A 17,248-nucleotide genomic window follows, 5' to 3' on the forward strand; every position below is an offset into this window, starting at 1 on the left:
AGAATGGAGTTTTTTACAATTAAAGGACTCATATAAGTTTGCTAAGGTAAAGGTTCTGTATGTCATTTGTTTCTTCAGCAGCACACACACTCATACCAGCCTGGTAAATTCTATTAAATTTAAGAGAAGCCATGTGGGATCAGACCAGTGGGTCACCCAGTCCACCACTCAGGTGTCATCAGGAGGTCCACCAGCAGGGCCAGAACTCCAGAAGCCTTCCCACCATGGACCCCCAAGCACCAAGAATACAGAGCATCATTGCCTAAGACATAGTGTTCTATATATGTTGTGGCTAATAGCCACTGATGGACCTCTGCTCCATATGTTTATCCAATCCCCTCTTGAAATTCTCTATGCTTGTAGCTGCCACCATTTCCTGCGGCAGTGAATTCCATGTGTTAATTACTCTTTAGGTGAAGAAGTACTTCCTTTTATCTGTTCTAAACCTACTGCTCCTCAGTTTCATTGATGTTGTGTACCTTGAGCATTCTGTTAATCTAATATTATATCAGGTGGACTCTTTTATGTCTTCCTGAGCTCCTTCGGAGAATGGCATGATAAAAAAGCACAGAGAGGTAAATAGCAGCAGCCTGGATGAACTGATCTGGTTTTCTAGGATCTGTGGGTGAGATTAAATCTAACAAATGGGTTATAACTTGGATGTAGGATCTTGTTTCCAGATACTCTACAATGACTTCTAGCACTTTATAAACATCAGTTGACACTCCATTCCTCAACCTGAAGTTAACCCAGAGTTTCAGCATCAGGTATGGAGTAGGGGGAGGAAGACTCATACAGCATACCCAAATTCCCCTTGGAGCCTCACTATCTAGAACAGTAAATGGGAATGAAAATGTGACCAGTGTAGGTTGCATAATTTGCATAATAGTTCCTTAGTTATTTAGCTTTACACCCTGCTTTTTTCTCCAATGGGAAACCAAAAAGATTTACTACATTATTCTCCTTCTCCTGTTTTATTTTGAGAAAAACAGCTCTGTGACGTAGGCTTGACTGAGAGACACCAACCCAGTGGGGATTGAAAACTGGTTCCCCAGCTCTAACTACGATACCATCCTGGCTCCATATTGACACAGTTTGGTCCCAGTGAAATATGTATCACCTTTTCTCAAGGACACTGCCTTTATGTATCACTGAACAACAGCTCTGTATTGGGAATGTTTGTGTTCCTTTGTCAACAAGTTAACATCCACTGGAAATTAATCACTGATATATGAGAGAGAATTATATCAGAAACTAACATCAGGGCTAGCCAGCCTCTTCGAATCACCGTTATGGTTTTCTATATTACTGAGAATCAAAAGGATGCAATGCTGAGTTTGGCTTGGCTTTGTTTCAACAAGTCTTTATCGATTTTTTTCCACAAAAAAGAATGTCACTCATTCCTTGTCTTTTATTTGGACACATCAACAGTAATGTTATTCCAGATTAAGTGTAAATTGTAATGGATCTATAGCAAGTCTACCTTCTGGCACCTGGGTGCTCAGGACTTGATTTGTTAATAAAACAAGCACAGCCATGAAGGCTGCCAGAACTGATCAGGCACAAGCTAGGGCTGATCCCTGGCAGCTTTTCTTGATTCCTTTTGAAGCTGTCAGAACATTTGGCCTGCTGCAGCTTGCCATGGCTCTGGCCTTATCATTACTAGGCTACTTTTAGGATATATAATCTTTATATGTGACAAGTTGGGGAAGTCCCTTAAACAAAGAAGGGACATCGTTAGACATGGCACAGAGCACATATTTAAATGCTAAATCGGTTCTGCATTCATTTCAGGATATTGGATTAATTCAAATAATATTTACCAATCTGATTTGAATTTACATAGTAATTTAGTTTCTACTTGTGTACTTATATCCGGGCTGATTCAAGGTTTTTATTTATTTTTTCTTCACAGAAGAAGATGACCTGTTAGGGATTTTATACCACAGTGCTACTCCGAAATATAATTTATTTCATTTAATTGCTTTAGCAAGTTTTGCAGTCACCCTGGCTTTTGGTCAGAACCATTAATAAAATGGCAGTAATGGTGATCTTCATCTGTTTGGGGGTTGATTTTGCTCTAGGAGATGAGCTTTATTTGTGAATTATAGAATACAAACCCCAGTTTTGAAATTCTGTTCCCTGCAATAAATCACAGCTCATCAGCTTGCAGTTTCTTCAGCGTTTTATGGGGAAGGAACCTGGAAAAGATGGGACTAAAATCACATCTGGAAGTCTTTCCACATTAGAATGTTTAACTTAGAATGCCCTTTGGAGTTAAGTGCACTGAGAAGATGGAACTGGTGAGAAGTTTCTCAGGCTGGGTGATTCCCTTCCGGATTCAGTAGTGGAAGACGGGTGGATGAGAGCCAGCAAGCTGTTCCTAGGAAGTACTCAGATTCTCAGTTATAGTGTATAGAAATGCAGCAAATCAGCAACTTTATCCCTCCTGGTCTCAGCTGGTTTTATCTACCAGGGATCCAACCCCTTGTTTATCTCCCAAATATATGTCTGAAACTTAATTGAGGGGCTGAGAAAAGAGTCTGGGGGGAGTGTCAAGGGAAAGAAAGAAGAGAGGGAAGCCCTCCCTCCCTCCGCCGTCTCTTTAATGTTAATCCCCCCTTCGAAAAACCTCTTTGGAGTGGAGAAATGGCCCCTGGAGTAACATTATACATAGCTAGAGAATATTGCGCAGTTTAGTCCATAATCTAAGGTCGTGACTGTGTACAGTTTGGCTCCAGAGGTATTATGAAATGATACATTACAGAATATATAGGAGGCACCTAATTTCCTTTTTTAAAAACTCTCAAAAACATTTTTTGAAAATCTAGATGTACTACTAAATCTTGCCAAGAATGGATAATATAGTGAGATTTAAGGTACAGTCCTTGTTGATGTTCATTTTAATGTCCACTGATTTTAGTATAATATATTTAAGCATGTGCTTAACTCCCCAATTTGAAATCAATGGTATTTCAAAGCGTTTCAGTTTGACTGGATTGAATCCTAGGTGTTTCGTTTGTTTGCTTAAAATACAGTGCTAATAATTGCTTTTAATGTCAAAGAACACCTCCATATGGAAGACCCCATGAATCTGATTTCATCCCAAGCCCCTGATGGTGGCACACTGCTGACCCCTGGACAACACTGGCACCACTTGTTGGAATGCAGTTACTTCTGTCTCCTCAGCACACTCAGCAGTGGAGATAGAAATAACTGGAAAAATCCTATGCCAGGGTGCAGAGAGAGTAGCAATAGCAATCTAACTGACACCAGTCATGGAGCAGCTTTCCAGTAATACCCCTGTGATAGACAGACATGGAAGCAGCCAACCAGTACATGCTGATGCTGCCACATCCTCTAACATCAGTCCAGCATGCCCATATGCAGAACACAAGGGAGGGAACAATGAGAACACCGCCCCCTCCTGTATAGGAATTGTAGTACAAGCGGAAGAAACTTGAATAATCACAAGGAGTCCTGCAGATGCAGTCTCCTCCTACAAGCCAGATGCCCTTTTGCCAGAGACACATAAACATAAGGAAGGAAACATGGCCACACATTACCCACCAACCTCTGTAGCTCAAGTTGGCAGAGACAACCCCTGTAGAATGCCCAAGCCATCTCCTACATGAGGGTTCGGTTCTTGGGGTGATGGAGAAGGCAAAGCAGCATCAGCTTTCTGCCCGGAAAGGGTGATGAAACATAACAGTAACAACAAGGGAGCACACAACTGCACAGTCACAGAACATAAGAACATAAGAGAAGCCATGTTAGATCAGGCCAATGGCCCATCCAGTCCAACATTCTGTGTCACACAGCGGCCAAATATATATATATATATATATACACACACACACACACACACACACACACACACACTGTGGCTAATAGCCACTGATGGACCTCTGCTCCATATTTTTATCTAACCCCTTCTTGAAGGTGGCTATGCTTGTGGACGCCACCACCTCCTGTGGCAGTAAATTCCACATGTTAATCACCCTTTGGGTGAAGAAGTACTTCCTTTTATCCGTTTTAACCTGTCTGCTCAGCAATTTCATCCAATGCCCACGAGTTCTTGTATTGTGAGAAAGGGAGAAAAGTACTTCTTTCTCTACTTTCTCCATCCCATGCATTATCTTGTAAACTTCTATCATGTCACCCCTCAGTCGACGTTTCTCCAAGCTAAAGAGCCCTAAGCGTTTCAACCTTTCTTCATAGGGAAGGTGTTCCAGCCCTTTAATCATTTTAGTTGCCCTTTTCTGAACTTTCTCCAATGCTATAATATCCTTTTTGAGGTGCGGCGACCAGAACTGCACACAGTACTCCAAATGAGACCGCACCATCGATTTATACAGAGGCATTATGATACTGGCTGATTTGTTTTCAATTCCCTTCCTAATAATTCCCAGCATGGCGTTGGCCTTTTTTATTGCAAACACACACTGTCTTGACATTTTCAGTGAATTATCTACCATGACCCCAAGATCTCTCTCTTGGTCTGTCTCTGCCAGTTCACACCCCATCAACTTGTATTTGTAGCTGGGATTCTTGGCCCCAATGTGCATTACTTTGCACTTGGCCACATTGAACCGCATCTGCCACGTTGACGCCCACTCACCCAGCCTCCACAGATCCCTTTGGAGTTCCTCACAATCCTCTCTGGTTCTCACCACCCTGAACAGAAAGCAGAAAGCAGTTCTGTCATATACTTAGCTCACTCAGCAAAGGTACTCAGGCAGTACACAAGAGGCAGCTGGTTCAAATTCCAGCCAGCAGAACATTTCCAGAAGGCAATTTTTTTTGTAAGATTCAGGCTGTACGGCAGCAAAACAGAAGAAAGAGAGACAGAATCCATTTCCACACCATAGGCACTCTGGATCACTCAACCAAGTGGGAACACAGATACCAAGCAGCGCATTAGAAATCTCCCAGCAGGCCTAGCATTGTCAGCAGCTGTACATCAATCAGAGGCCACTTTAAATTGTGGCATAGGACACCATGTGAGTCCAACACAGATTGAGTGACTGGAGAGTCAGCATGGAGGGGGGAAATTCTAGTCGATAAACTGAGCTTTTTGCTTGTAGGTGTTTTGTTGTGATAGTCACCATTTGGCTTTAACATCTTTAAAAGTCTCCACCTGACCCACATGTTCTGCCTTTTAGCCATACATGGTGGTAATAATAAAAGTAGCATTGCATAATTCCATTAGGAATTTATAATTTGAGAAATAGCTGATGTGGTCCATTTTAATTGTGGAGACTGTGGCCAAACTATCCATTATGTTGCAGATCTATGACCTACCCAACAATTCATCTGATCTTAAAAAGCAGCTGTAGTCAGATCAGAGCTATGGTGCTAGGGAAGAGGGAGTTCAAAATCGCTCCCTCTCAACACACACACAGAGTTTCTCTGATTAAAATTGACTCTTCAGGCTCATTAGTTATGGAACAGGGCAAGCCTTTCTCCTACTAGAACTAGTAGTAACCCTAAGAGGAAGGGGAGGAGCTGATCTTGACTGTAGCAAGATGGTGCAAGGGACATGGTAACGTCATCCCCTTCCCAAGGGTTAAAGCTTCAATTCACCTTTTCCCCTTCCCAATTACTTTTTAAGGCTTAACTATATACTAGACGATCAAGTTATGGATTCACCATGTGTACTTGTTTATCTTTTTGGTGATATTTGGATTATGATGTCTTCCTGTAATAAGTAATAAAACTACCAGTGATAATTTTTGTTCGTTAAATTGTAAATTACTTTCAAGATCTCAAAAAGGCACATACATTGAGATTTTTATTAGTATGTGGATTTGTTTACCTTTCTTCAGTTAATTTACTAATCAGTGAAAAGGGCAGATAGTTAATTAACTAAACATTCTGTAATCTGTTGACAGTCTTAGATGTCACCCAAAGGAAAGCTACGTGAGATAGCTTTTGTAATATAAATAGCAGCTCATTATAAACAAGTTTAGGTGTAATTTGTGTACTGTTTTCCGTTTTTATTTTCAGCAATGGCTCAGCTTGAGGAATCTAGTGCTCCTTTTTTAAAAAATGCTTCTGCTGTCCAAAAGTAGTCACACTATACTGTCAATGAAGCAATGGACAATAAATAGTGCTTTCTTGTCCATTGCTTGTAATCTACACTGTGGTCCAATTTTTTTATTTTTCTTTCCAGTTCTGAAATATGGCATTTATTGAAGAGACAGACATAAATTAATAATTTACAAACACAAACAAGGAGTAACAAACAGAGAGAACACTCTTAAGAAAGCCTACTACAACTGCTAGTTGGATCTATTCAACAGGATTGATTTACAGAGAAGTGTTGTTAGGATTGCCACAATCCTGCTGAATGCCGTGGAACTGACTTTCAAGTATATTCATGGGATCAGAATGTAATTGGGTACATTTTATTACTGGTGTATTCTCAAGTTCACCTTCTAGGGTTGCCACCTCCAGATCTGGAAATACCTGGAGATTTGAGGGTGGAGCCTGGGAGAGTGGGCTTTAGGTAAAGGAAGGGCCTCAGTAGGGTATAGGGCCATACAGACCACTTTCCAAAGCAGCCATTTTTTGCAGGAAAGCAGAATAAATGTTTTTTCAAAATAAATAAACTAGATAGTTATAATTTCAGAGGCTCTCCAGCCACTTGAAAACCTGGAGATTGGCAACCTTCAAAACATGTTTTCACGCTAAATGTACAGTTATAAGTGAAAATAAGTAGGAATGCTCTAAATGCCTGTATTCCTGTAGAATATTTCTGGAGACAGTTTAATAATAATTTCATTTTATATAATATCTTTCATATAAATGTCAAAAATTCTTCACACATTGGAACAAATGGGGAGATTAATAAGAAAAAAATCTTAGAGACAAATTTACATTCTTGTGGCTCTGGCCTTTTCTATAAATTAACAACAGCAATCTCAGTAAACTATTTGCCATGGAATTAATCACAAAAGTAAAGCCTAGAAAACATTGTTTCATAAAGCCATGAAATAAAGAGAAAGCTTTGCATAATATTGTGCTGTCCAAATTTTAAAAACGTGATTTGAGAAAAACAACGTAACTTTGGCTCTAACCTGGTGTGATGAACATTAGAGATGGGCACAGAATGCAATAATGGTGGTTCATTTTGTTTTGTGGTTCATTGGGTTGCCTGATTCATTGGTTCATTTTAGTTCTTTTTTTTTCAATTTCCTGAACTGATTCATGGTTCATTTGCTTTGGGTAGGGCAATGGTCCCCGAGCGGGCTAGAGATGTCAAACTTGCAGCAAACTCTTTAGTGGACTCTTCTGTACCTGCTCTCCCAAGTTTGGTCAGAATTGGATTTGGGGGGGCCGAGTTACAGCCCACCAAAGCAGGTGCCCCAGGTGGTTTACTAGTTTGGGAGACAGAACAGCCCCCAGTGGACTAGATATGCCAAACTGGCATCAAACTCTTCAGCAGACTCTCTTCTACCTGCTAGGCTGCCTGGAACAAGGAACCAAAAATGACCCAAATGAACTGCCCAGGAAAACAGCTAATATGTTTCCCAGTTTGGGCACAACACAATCAAATGAACCAGTTCGGAATGAACCATGAATTGGCCCATTTTGAGCACAAATTGCAATTGTGGTTTGTTTTGTGGCTATGCCTACTGAAGACTTAACATTCATTACATTACATGATGAAAGGAGAATGTGGTGTGTAGGTGTGAGGAACTGCTCTAGAAAAACCAGCAATAACCACTTGACTATTTACAATAGGGTGAATAAAAATAAGTGACTGATCCCTTACTAGTTCAAGATTTAATTGTTTGTTTAAGCAAATTATTATTGCTCAGATTCAGACTGAAGAGGGATTACTTGGATTTACACAGGTTTTTGCCCCCTTGAAACCCATTTGATCAATAACTTGTAACATGCCAAATCCAAGTGGTTCTGCAGGCCATTAGAGTGCCAGTTCCCCTAGTCTTAAGACTCTACATCCTTCTTCACAATGAAACACTATTAAGGAACAACAAAACAATGATCTCCCTCTCTTTGCTCCCGTGTTACTTTAGCCAGTTTGTTGCTCCACAGTCTGCAGCAAGTCACATCTTTGTTTTCTACCATAGCAGCAGAAGAAAACCACAGCATGAAGTACCAGATTCATATGATGTTTCAGCATCTCAGAAGTGCTCCAGCAACAAAACCACTGTGTCCAGACAGGATGAACTTCCTTGTTAAGTGAGATGAAGTGGATGCTTTGAGCAGCAGAGGAAACACCATTTTCCTGCTGCCAACCTTCTGTGTTTGCCAATACAAGAAGGAATAGGAAAGGAGATGTCATTGAGCCCTTTTGCTTCATGTGTGAAAATATCAAAGTTCAGCACAGGGTCAGGAGCTGAACCTACATACAGACATTCCTCTTCATTTTACTCTTAGATCACTGCCTCAACTCCTTTGCCCATAAATACTGCCACAAAAATAGCAATCCATCCTCACAAATCCCATATTATTAAGCTCCTGTTACTGTTACTTATCATAATGTTCCTAAAGTTGAAATTAAGAGCTAGCCCAATAAATCACTCAATAAAATACTAATTATAAAGCCCCAAGTTCATAATCTATGAAACAGTATAATTATATCCTCATGTGTATTACCTGCATTTCAAAAGTATCTTGCTCTAGGCCATTTACAGTAAAAATGAATGAAACATAAAATAACAATAACAATAAAATTGAAGTAGAATATAACCGTGTATCATAAATATATAATATGTCCCACATTTATTTAAAGTAGTCCCACCAGTAAGTCATATGAATTGCAAAAGATATCTCCAACTATTTTGTTCAACTATTTTTAACTTGGTTTCTTTCAAAGTGTAAAGTACTTGTTGACATTTCTGTGAAAGGTGTGAAATAAACATGTACATCTTCAGTTGCTTCAATCTGACTACTCTAGAGCAAACTATTTGAGACCTTTGCAACAAGTAAAAGGAATTCAGCTATGATAACACACACAAAGATAAAGTGGGGGCAAAAATGGGAATAAAAACAAATGAGGATCATACAAAATGACTTTGAATGCTATACATGGGTTATCCTGGGAAAGAAAGATGAAGAATAATGCATCCCTGCACACATGCACATCCATTTCCTCACTCATGAACACAGGGTGCTTCTCAGAATCCCTCAAACCTCTCCTCGTTACTCAGATGTGTTTCCTTGACGACTCAAAGCCAAGCATACAAACCATTCAGTCCTGCAGAGTCTACATTAAAAATAACAGTCATCTTGATTATGAGTTAAAACAGGGCACTTTTTTGTAGAAAAAGCCCAGCAGGAACTCTTTTGCATATTAGGCAACATCACCATTGTTTCACACAGGGTTTTGTCAAAAAAGCCCAGCTGGAACTCATTTGCATATTAGGCCACACCCTCTGATGCCAAGCCAGCTGGAGCTGTGTTTCTGCTCAAAAAATGCCCTGAGTTAAATAAGTAACCCTAGCTGAAATAATAGCCCTGGTTTTCAAGTTGTTTTCCTAAATTTGAGACAGAAGGAGGATGAGAAGTAAGTTCCTCAAACCGTACATAGACCTTAAAGTCAGAGTGGCCAGTGTCCCTTTTGCAGAGGACAAGCCTCTTTTTCTTTGACTGTGATGTGCTATTTTATCATGCCCTGGATGGAGGGATCCAAATGACTGTGTGACTAATCCTCCATGCCCAAGAAGAGGGTTTTGGAGCCCCAAATGCTGTGTAGCAAATCACTTTTGAAATGGAGTGGAGTCGACAATAGTCTGTGACATCATGAGGATCTGCTGTTTTGAAGGAAAAGAGGTTTTTTAACAATTCCTTTGGGCTGGGCAGCTTTTATCCATACCTAAAGTAGTTCTTTGTCTCCAAGTCTATGATGTTTCAATTCTGAAGGACAGTGACTGGAGTAATAGCGGACAGAGTTTGGGATTATCTCATTGCAGTTATAGGAGAGGTGAACCAGGAGAGAGAAATATTATGGAAACTCCCAACTGCTCTGTGATGTAGCCACTCTCGTTCGTGTTGCGCTTTCAGCAGGCATTCTTCATATTTCCACATTTTTAGCTTATGGATAACTGAACAAAAGAGCCACTACAATAATATGAGTAACAGATATGTATTCTAGGGTTCCAAACTTCCAGGTGCAGCCTGGAGATTTCATGAAATTCCAGCTCATCTCCAGACTGCAGAGATCAGTTCCCCTGGAGAACATGGTTGCTTTGGATTTACTATGATATTCTACCCTGGTGAGGTCTTCCCTACCCAACCCCTGCCCTCTCAGGCTCTATGTAAAAATCTCCAGAAGTTTCCCAACCTGGAACTGGCAACTCTATGCACAGGAGAGGAAGAATCCTGTGAACTAGATATGTATCTTTCACAAGACACTTTCTAACACAATTTGTCCCTGCCTAGAGTTGTATGCATAAAAGGTTAAAAGTTCTGCTTCACTGATTAATGCCTTATGTTGGATATTTATTTTTCCAGTGAATCTATGTGAGTTCATCATCCTGGGGATTATGACTTCCTTCTCTAATGGGTTGTTGATTAACTCTAAAGGGGTATCACTGAGAATGCATGCATTGTATCAGCTTTCACTGGTATTGGGTGAGGCTGTTGGGAATCATAACACAACTATACACAATATGTAACATATTATTACCTATTAAAGTGCCTGATGTCAGACCAGTTGCTGCATGCATTACTCAACTTGGTTCATTTTATTTTGATTTCAATATATATCCAAACACCTTGAGGGACATTGAAAAAGTGGAAGTCAAAATATTTTTGAATAAGCTTCTCTCTGGGGTTTTTTTTTTTTTTTTTTGCTGTTAGTTCCCCCCAAAATTGAAGAAAATATTTGGATCAAATAGCATATATATTTGGACCAAATAGCGTGTTTGTGTGTGTGTGTGTGTGTGTATGTATATGTATGTATGTATGTATGTATACACAGCTAGGGTTGCCAGGTCTGTGTTAGAAAATACGTGGAGATTTTGAGGGTAGAGTGAGGAGAGGGCTGGGTTTAGGGAGGGGAGGGGAGGCACCTCAGCATAGTACAATGCCATAGAGCCCACCCTTCGAAGCAGCCATTTTCCTCAGGGAAGTTGATCTCTACCAGCTGGAGATCAGCTGTAAAAGTGGGAGATCTCCAAGCCCCACCTGGAGGCTGTGAACCCTAGCTGGGGTAGGTGGAAGGAGTCTGGCGATGGTTTCATAACAACCAGGTCCACCTCTACACATTCATTTGGAAAGTCTGCACTGAACCTACTCATGTATCCTTATATGCACAAAGAGTTGTCTTCATTCCAGCTCATCTTGAGCCCACCGGGAGCTGGCGGGAGGCTGTTAGGTTAATGCTAACAGCCATTGTAGCCACTGCACAAACTGGGGTGGTAGGTTCAGATGGTAGAATTCTGGATGATACCAATAGGGGTATTTCTTATTTTTAAAATTCTCCCATGATCAACTCACCTCCCTTAAATATACTAAATAGAGGATTAGAAAGAGCTCAAAGCTCTCTTCCTATGGCATTACTTTTATTATATGACACCACTCAACTTGCAGTCTGAAACAGTACAGCCAGAAATGCTACCACTACAGTCCAGTGTCTCACTCTGCGCTCATGGGTCTGAGACAAAAACATAGCTTTGATAACTGAGAGACAGGGTTGCCAAGTCCAATTCAAGAAATATCTGGGGACTCTGGGGTGGAGCCAGGAGGCATTGGGGTGGAGCCAGGAGCAAGGTTGTGACAAGCATAATTGAACTCCAAAGGGAGTTCTGGCCATCGCATTTAAAGGGACCAAACACCTTTTAAATTCCTTGCCTCCATTGGAAATAGTGAAGGATAGGGGTGTCATGGGCTGGGGCCGGGTCAGGCAAAGTCCAGGGGCAGTCCAAGGTCTGTAGCCGGTGAGCAAAGAGGGTCCAAGGCACCAAAACCAAATCACAGTCCAGGTATCGCAGGTCAGAGGTTCAGAAGCTGAAGTCAGGGGGTCCAGAAGCCAAAGTCAAAAGCCGAAGTGGATGCTAGAACATCAGGTAAGTGACTAGTTGCTTCCACAAAGCCTCCTCCCAAAGCCCACAGCTATATAGCCCTCTGCTGTCTGTTGCCCATTTGGGCTAATTGCTGGCTCAGAGAGGCAGCCAGGATCCTGCTGAGACTCAAGCATCCTCACTCCTAGAAGGGCCAGAATCCTTTCAAAACTCAGGGCTCAGGGAGCGTCTTGCTCGTGAGCGTGCCGCCCTCCTCCGATCCCTGAGGTCCTGACGAAGGCGGTCACGCACACGAGCCACTGGAGAGGGCGAGGCAGGGGGGCTTGGATCTTCTCCAGCAGGAGGCAGGGGCACAGTTTCTTCTGCAGGCTCAGCTTCTTCTGCAGGGTCCCCAGCACCCATGACAAGGGGCACCTTCTTTCTGGGCTCATAGAACTGGACCCCCTGGTCCAATCTTGTTGACACTTGGAGGATATTTTGGAGAGAGGCACTGGATATTATGTTGAAAATTTGGTGCCTCTACCTAAAAAAAAACCCTCACAGAGCCCCAGACACCCGCAGATCAATTCTCCATTATACCCTATAAGAATCAGTCTCCATAGAGAATAATGGAGTGGCCATAATAGAGTGCTATAGCTATTCCCATACCCCCACCCCCCAATGAAGCGGGAGGAGGGCCTCCAAACTGGGGGATCCCCTGCCCCCACCAACCCTACTGAGAAATTTGTTCTTTAGTAATCACAGTATCAATAATACCTTGAAGAAAATCTTGCTTTTCTAACACTTTTATTAGTTTTAGAATGCAGACAGTGAGGAGGATCCATAACCACTGCAGTCATATTTGGTGTGGCAGCAAGGAGTGAAGAAAATAGAAAGACTTTGCTTTTGGTGGGAATCTGGTGTGTGCCCAGACTGTTCTGCTCTTTACTCATGATCATATCCCATTGCTGTTTAGGTCTTCAGCAGATCCCCTGGGACTTCTGGGACCTATGTGACCCACCCACCCTTAATAATTCAAGAAGTAAACAAGTTGTAGGCATCTCACTTATTCAGAATAAATACTAATTTTTTGAAAACCAAATGTACTAGTACTTGATATTTTATCTTTTCTACCTTTTGCTTAAGACTTTTGACCCAAAGAGCTGGGGAGATGGAGAAAAAAGGAGAACAATCTGGTGGCAAGTTATAGGGTGTTTTTACACTGACAGTTTGTGACTCTCTATCACCGCATTGGAAACTCACCTTTTACATTACCTAACGTTCTCACAACTGTTTTGCATCGTTGCTGCCCGAAGCATCTACATTTGTTTCAGTGAGATGAGTTCTGGCACTGCTGCTGCAACGTTTTTCTCAAAACTAGTTTTGATCTGGTCATTTCTCTACAGGCGTTTCAAACTTGTAGAAGTTTTCATGTGTTTTAAAAGACTCCTCCAAAAGCCACAAGGTGCAGTAATTTGCATGAGAACTGACAGCACTTGAAATTTATACATATCATTGCTTGCCTCATCTTGTAATTTAAATTTGTATTGTTTTTGCAGTGTTGACGCGATTTCCAAGCAATTGTGTACTAAGCACTGGTATTCCGGCTGCCCTCTGATCAGAGACCCCCCCCCCTCCATTGAAACACTTTCAGCAGACAATATAAAAGTTTGGCTACGCAAAATGAGCAGAGTAAGTCCACAAATGTAAAAGGAAAATAATTAAAGTGGAATGGTGGCAGGCGATTTGAAGACTCTAAAACTCTGGATCAAACTGAATATGAAAACACCCATAGTGTGCTTTGTCTGCTGTAGCTATTCACCCACACTTTCCTTGATGCACACAACTTCAAAGCCCAGAGGGTCTATTTTATGTTTCTTGCCACTTAGTCCATTCTCAATAAAATGTCACTCCCATCATTGGTTCGCAAAAATTATAATTTCAAGGGATGAATACTTCTGAGCATATACGGCTATCATTTCTCCCAAGAGAGTGAAAGGTTCTTTTAAAAAGTCCGCCAGCAAAAGTATAAGGGACCCATTAGCAGAATACCTTTTTCTTTACAAATATAAGGTCCCTGGTAAATTTGGTGTGCAGTAGCCTCAAACATAACATGCAGTTAGCTGAAAGACAGTTATTTGACTGACAGGAAAGAGACTTAGACTCTCTTTAGATCGTCTGGGACACCAAAAGACATGTCACTGACTATAATAACAAAACTGAAATACGTAAGTTCCGTAGACATTAGTTCAGTCTGTGAACACCGTGAGATTATGGTAGTTCCTCTTGTGTTCCCATGATACTGGAAACAATCATCTTTCCCAAATATGCAGCCATGGACAGGTAAAACAAAGGAATTAACAGTGATGATTAAATTAGCTTGTTTACGCTGTCACAAGTGATACTGAACAATTATGGCATGCATTAATTGACTATTTAAACACAACTTTTCCAGTGCATAATTTTGTTTGAATATACTATCCAAAATAAAGAAGTAATGTTTAAAAGAATTGTGTTTTGTCTTGTCAGTGCAAAATGGTACCAGTCATTATCCTCTTGTTGGGAGGGACATCCGTCCCAGTACACGGCTCATCCATGATCAAAAGGCCTGTATGACACATTTATAAACCCAGGAGTCACTCCCAGGCACATCCCAAGGATGCAAAATGTTATGTTGCAACTGACCTTCAATTTACACATTGATCAGCAGTGGACACAACAGTGCTTCATATCTAGGTTAGCAAACACATTTTGGATACTCTAAGAAACATACATGGCTGTGCAAGCAAGCAAAAGACTGGAAAGGAAGAGGGTTTTCCAGCTACTTTTATTGACTGTTATGCAATGCTTCGTTTTTCTTATGATGGTTCACCTTTTTTTCTTCCTAAGCCTCCTTGGAATGTGATTTAGAGATTGATAGATGTGGTCATTTTTAGTCAACTGCTGTATTTTGTTCTGAGTTCACAAGATTAGCAGGAGGGCTATAAACAGAATTAAAAAAAAAAAAAGGTTAGAAATGATCTGTCGAGTCTCCGTTTATAAAAAGTCACTCAGAATTTAATCCCTCCACCCCATGAAGGGCACAGATGAGCAAACATCTGTCAGAAGCTAGATGACAACAGAGAAACAAACATTTCAGCCAAGATGGTTTTCTACAAAAGTATCCAAATGAACTCCAGTGGGCAGTACGTTTCCAAGGCGTGATGCTTTCATTCTGTTTGGGGCAATGCATTTAAATGTCTTGCAGTCCTGAAACCTTGGAAAGCTAGGAAGTACAGTTGCTTGTTAAATAGTTTTATTAGGTTGGCACAGCTAGTGCGCGTGCCAGGAAACTATTTGATGGCTTTTGGATATATTTTTTTTCATAAAGTGTTTTCCTTTGTACTGGAAGAAAATGTACATGCTGTACTACATGCGCAGGGCCTATATGAGCTAATATGCATGGCACTTGGATTCAGAGTTCTGGAAATAAACTGGCTTCAAAGAGATTGAGAACGTCTTAACAAGCAAACCAAAAAAATGTGAAGATGTTAAAAATCTCACATTAGAGTAAGCTTCCTGCTTTCCGGCTTCGTCACCTCCATCTCAATAAGAACGAAGCAGTTCCGGAAGAAGGGAGGGGAAAAATGACTCAATGAGTCTTTCAACTGCACACAGTTGTTGTTTTTAACATACTATATTCCAGAATGCCTGCATTGCTTCAGTAATTATACCTCTAGAATTTCAGAAACCTGAGTGGATTTGTAATGATATTTGAAAAAATAATGTGATGGCATTCCTACTCGGATGTCCAACACAGGCAGGTCTCTCCAAGGTAGTGAAAACAACAGCAAACAGAGAATTATACCCTGGCAAGATTTAGAATACTGAGTTAAAGTCACTTTGAGACCTCTATAATGGGTAACCAAAAAGACATGCTGCAGGAAACGGGGTGGGGAGGAGGAGGAGGAGAAGAAAACAAGAACAACGATTATTGGATTTATATCCTGCCCTACACTCAGTCTCAGAGTGGCTCACAATCTCCTTTACCTTCCTCCCCCACAACAAACACCCTACAAGGTAGGTAGGGCTGAAAGAACTTTCACAGAAGTTGTCCCTTTCAAGAACAACTCTGTGAGAGTTATGGCTAACCCAAGGCCATTCCAGCAGGCACATGTGGAGGAGTGGGGAATCAAACCCAGTTCTCTCAGATAAGAGTTGGCACACATAACCACTACACCAAAATGGAAAAGAAATAAGGGATTTTTTCCCTGACTACCTGCAGAAGATCATTCCTACCTATATAGATATATATTTTATCCAGCCCTTTCTCCAAGTTGAGAGCTATGTACATGGTTCCTATTCTGGAGCCTCAGCCGTTAGAGTGGCTAACAGCTGTTTCCAGATGTGATCAACTCACGCACCCACACTTGCAGAACTTTACAGACTTTGTTGACATCCCAAGGCATAACAGAGGACTCACTGTGCCCTGCCTTCAGGTGGAACATGCATGCTGAAATAGCTTCTTACAAGTTATGTATGCGAAGGTCACCCCTTGGGTCACCATGTTGAGCAAATAGCTAACAAAGGATTGTAAAACAGACAGGAAAAGCACAATAAACTTTCCTGGTCCGCAGAGGGGGCTGAACCTTCCACAATTAGCCAATTAGGGGGATCTATATAATCCCACCTGATCTACAGTGTCTAAAGAACTACAAAACCCATAATTCCAAGCATTTAAAGGTACAGCATTTCCTTCTTATTGCATTAATTCTCTGCCCTTTAGCGCAGGCAGAACACTCCTCGTCTGGAATACTATGGATTCCACTATCCACATGCAATACTAACTGGGATTCTATACTTTTCATGCATACATAACATGCTACTCTACTACTTATCTAGGTAAACTTTTAAGGCATGCAAAGCTTGAGCTTCATTCTTCACATTCTTCTTTGGTACAGAAGAGTACCATGTCAGCAATCAGCTTGATAAAAGTCTCTGTCAGCCGGGGTCCATCTTCTGGGTCTACTCACAAGCGTCGTTACGGGCTTTAGTCTTACAAACAAGTCTATTCATGCTGGGCAGGATCAAGTCCCTAAGTCTCTTGGACCAAGAGTCTCTAAGTATCTCTTTGGTTTTCAGTTGGTCGGCATCTTCTTTCTTCAGAATGGACTTGGCCTTTTTTCGTCAGTGTTGGCTTTGGCAAGTTGGGGACGGTACTTGCTTCCGTAGCTTCCAAAGGGCGATTGCAGGAAATTGCGCTCGTTCCTGCTGCTTCTTGTGCAGGTTCTTGG

At 41.2% G+C, this 17,248-nt stretch overlaps 1 long non-coding RNA gene across 1 annotated transcript; it reads right to left on the minus strand.

Annotated features, from left to right (window-relative positions):
- Nucleotides 1-14,783: 14,783 nt before the first annotated feature.
- On the minus strand, nt 14,784-16,608 carry LOC132566791 (uncharacterized). The gene is made up of 2 exons (XR_009555074.1): nt 16,438-16,608; nt 14,784-14,956 (listed from the first exon to the last, which is right to left on the minus strand). It is a non-coding gene; the product is annotated as an uncharacterized LOC132566791 (long non-coding RNA).
- Between the last annotated feature and the right edge of the window lie 640 nt (nt 16,609-17,248).

Source organism: Heteronotia binoei, chromosome 2 (genome assembly GCF_032191835.1).
Source record: "Heteronotia binoei isolate CCM8104 ecotype False Entrance Well chromosome 2, APGP_CSIRO_Hbin_v1, whole genome shotgun sequence".
Lineage (NCBI taxonomy): Eukaryota > Metazoa > Chordata > Lepidosauria > Squamata > Gekkonidae > Heteronotia > Heteronotia binoei.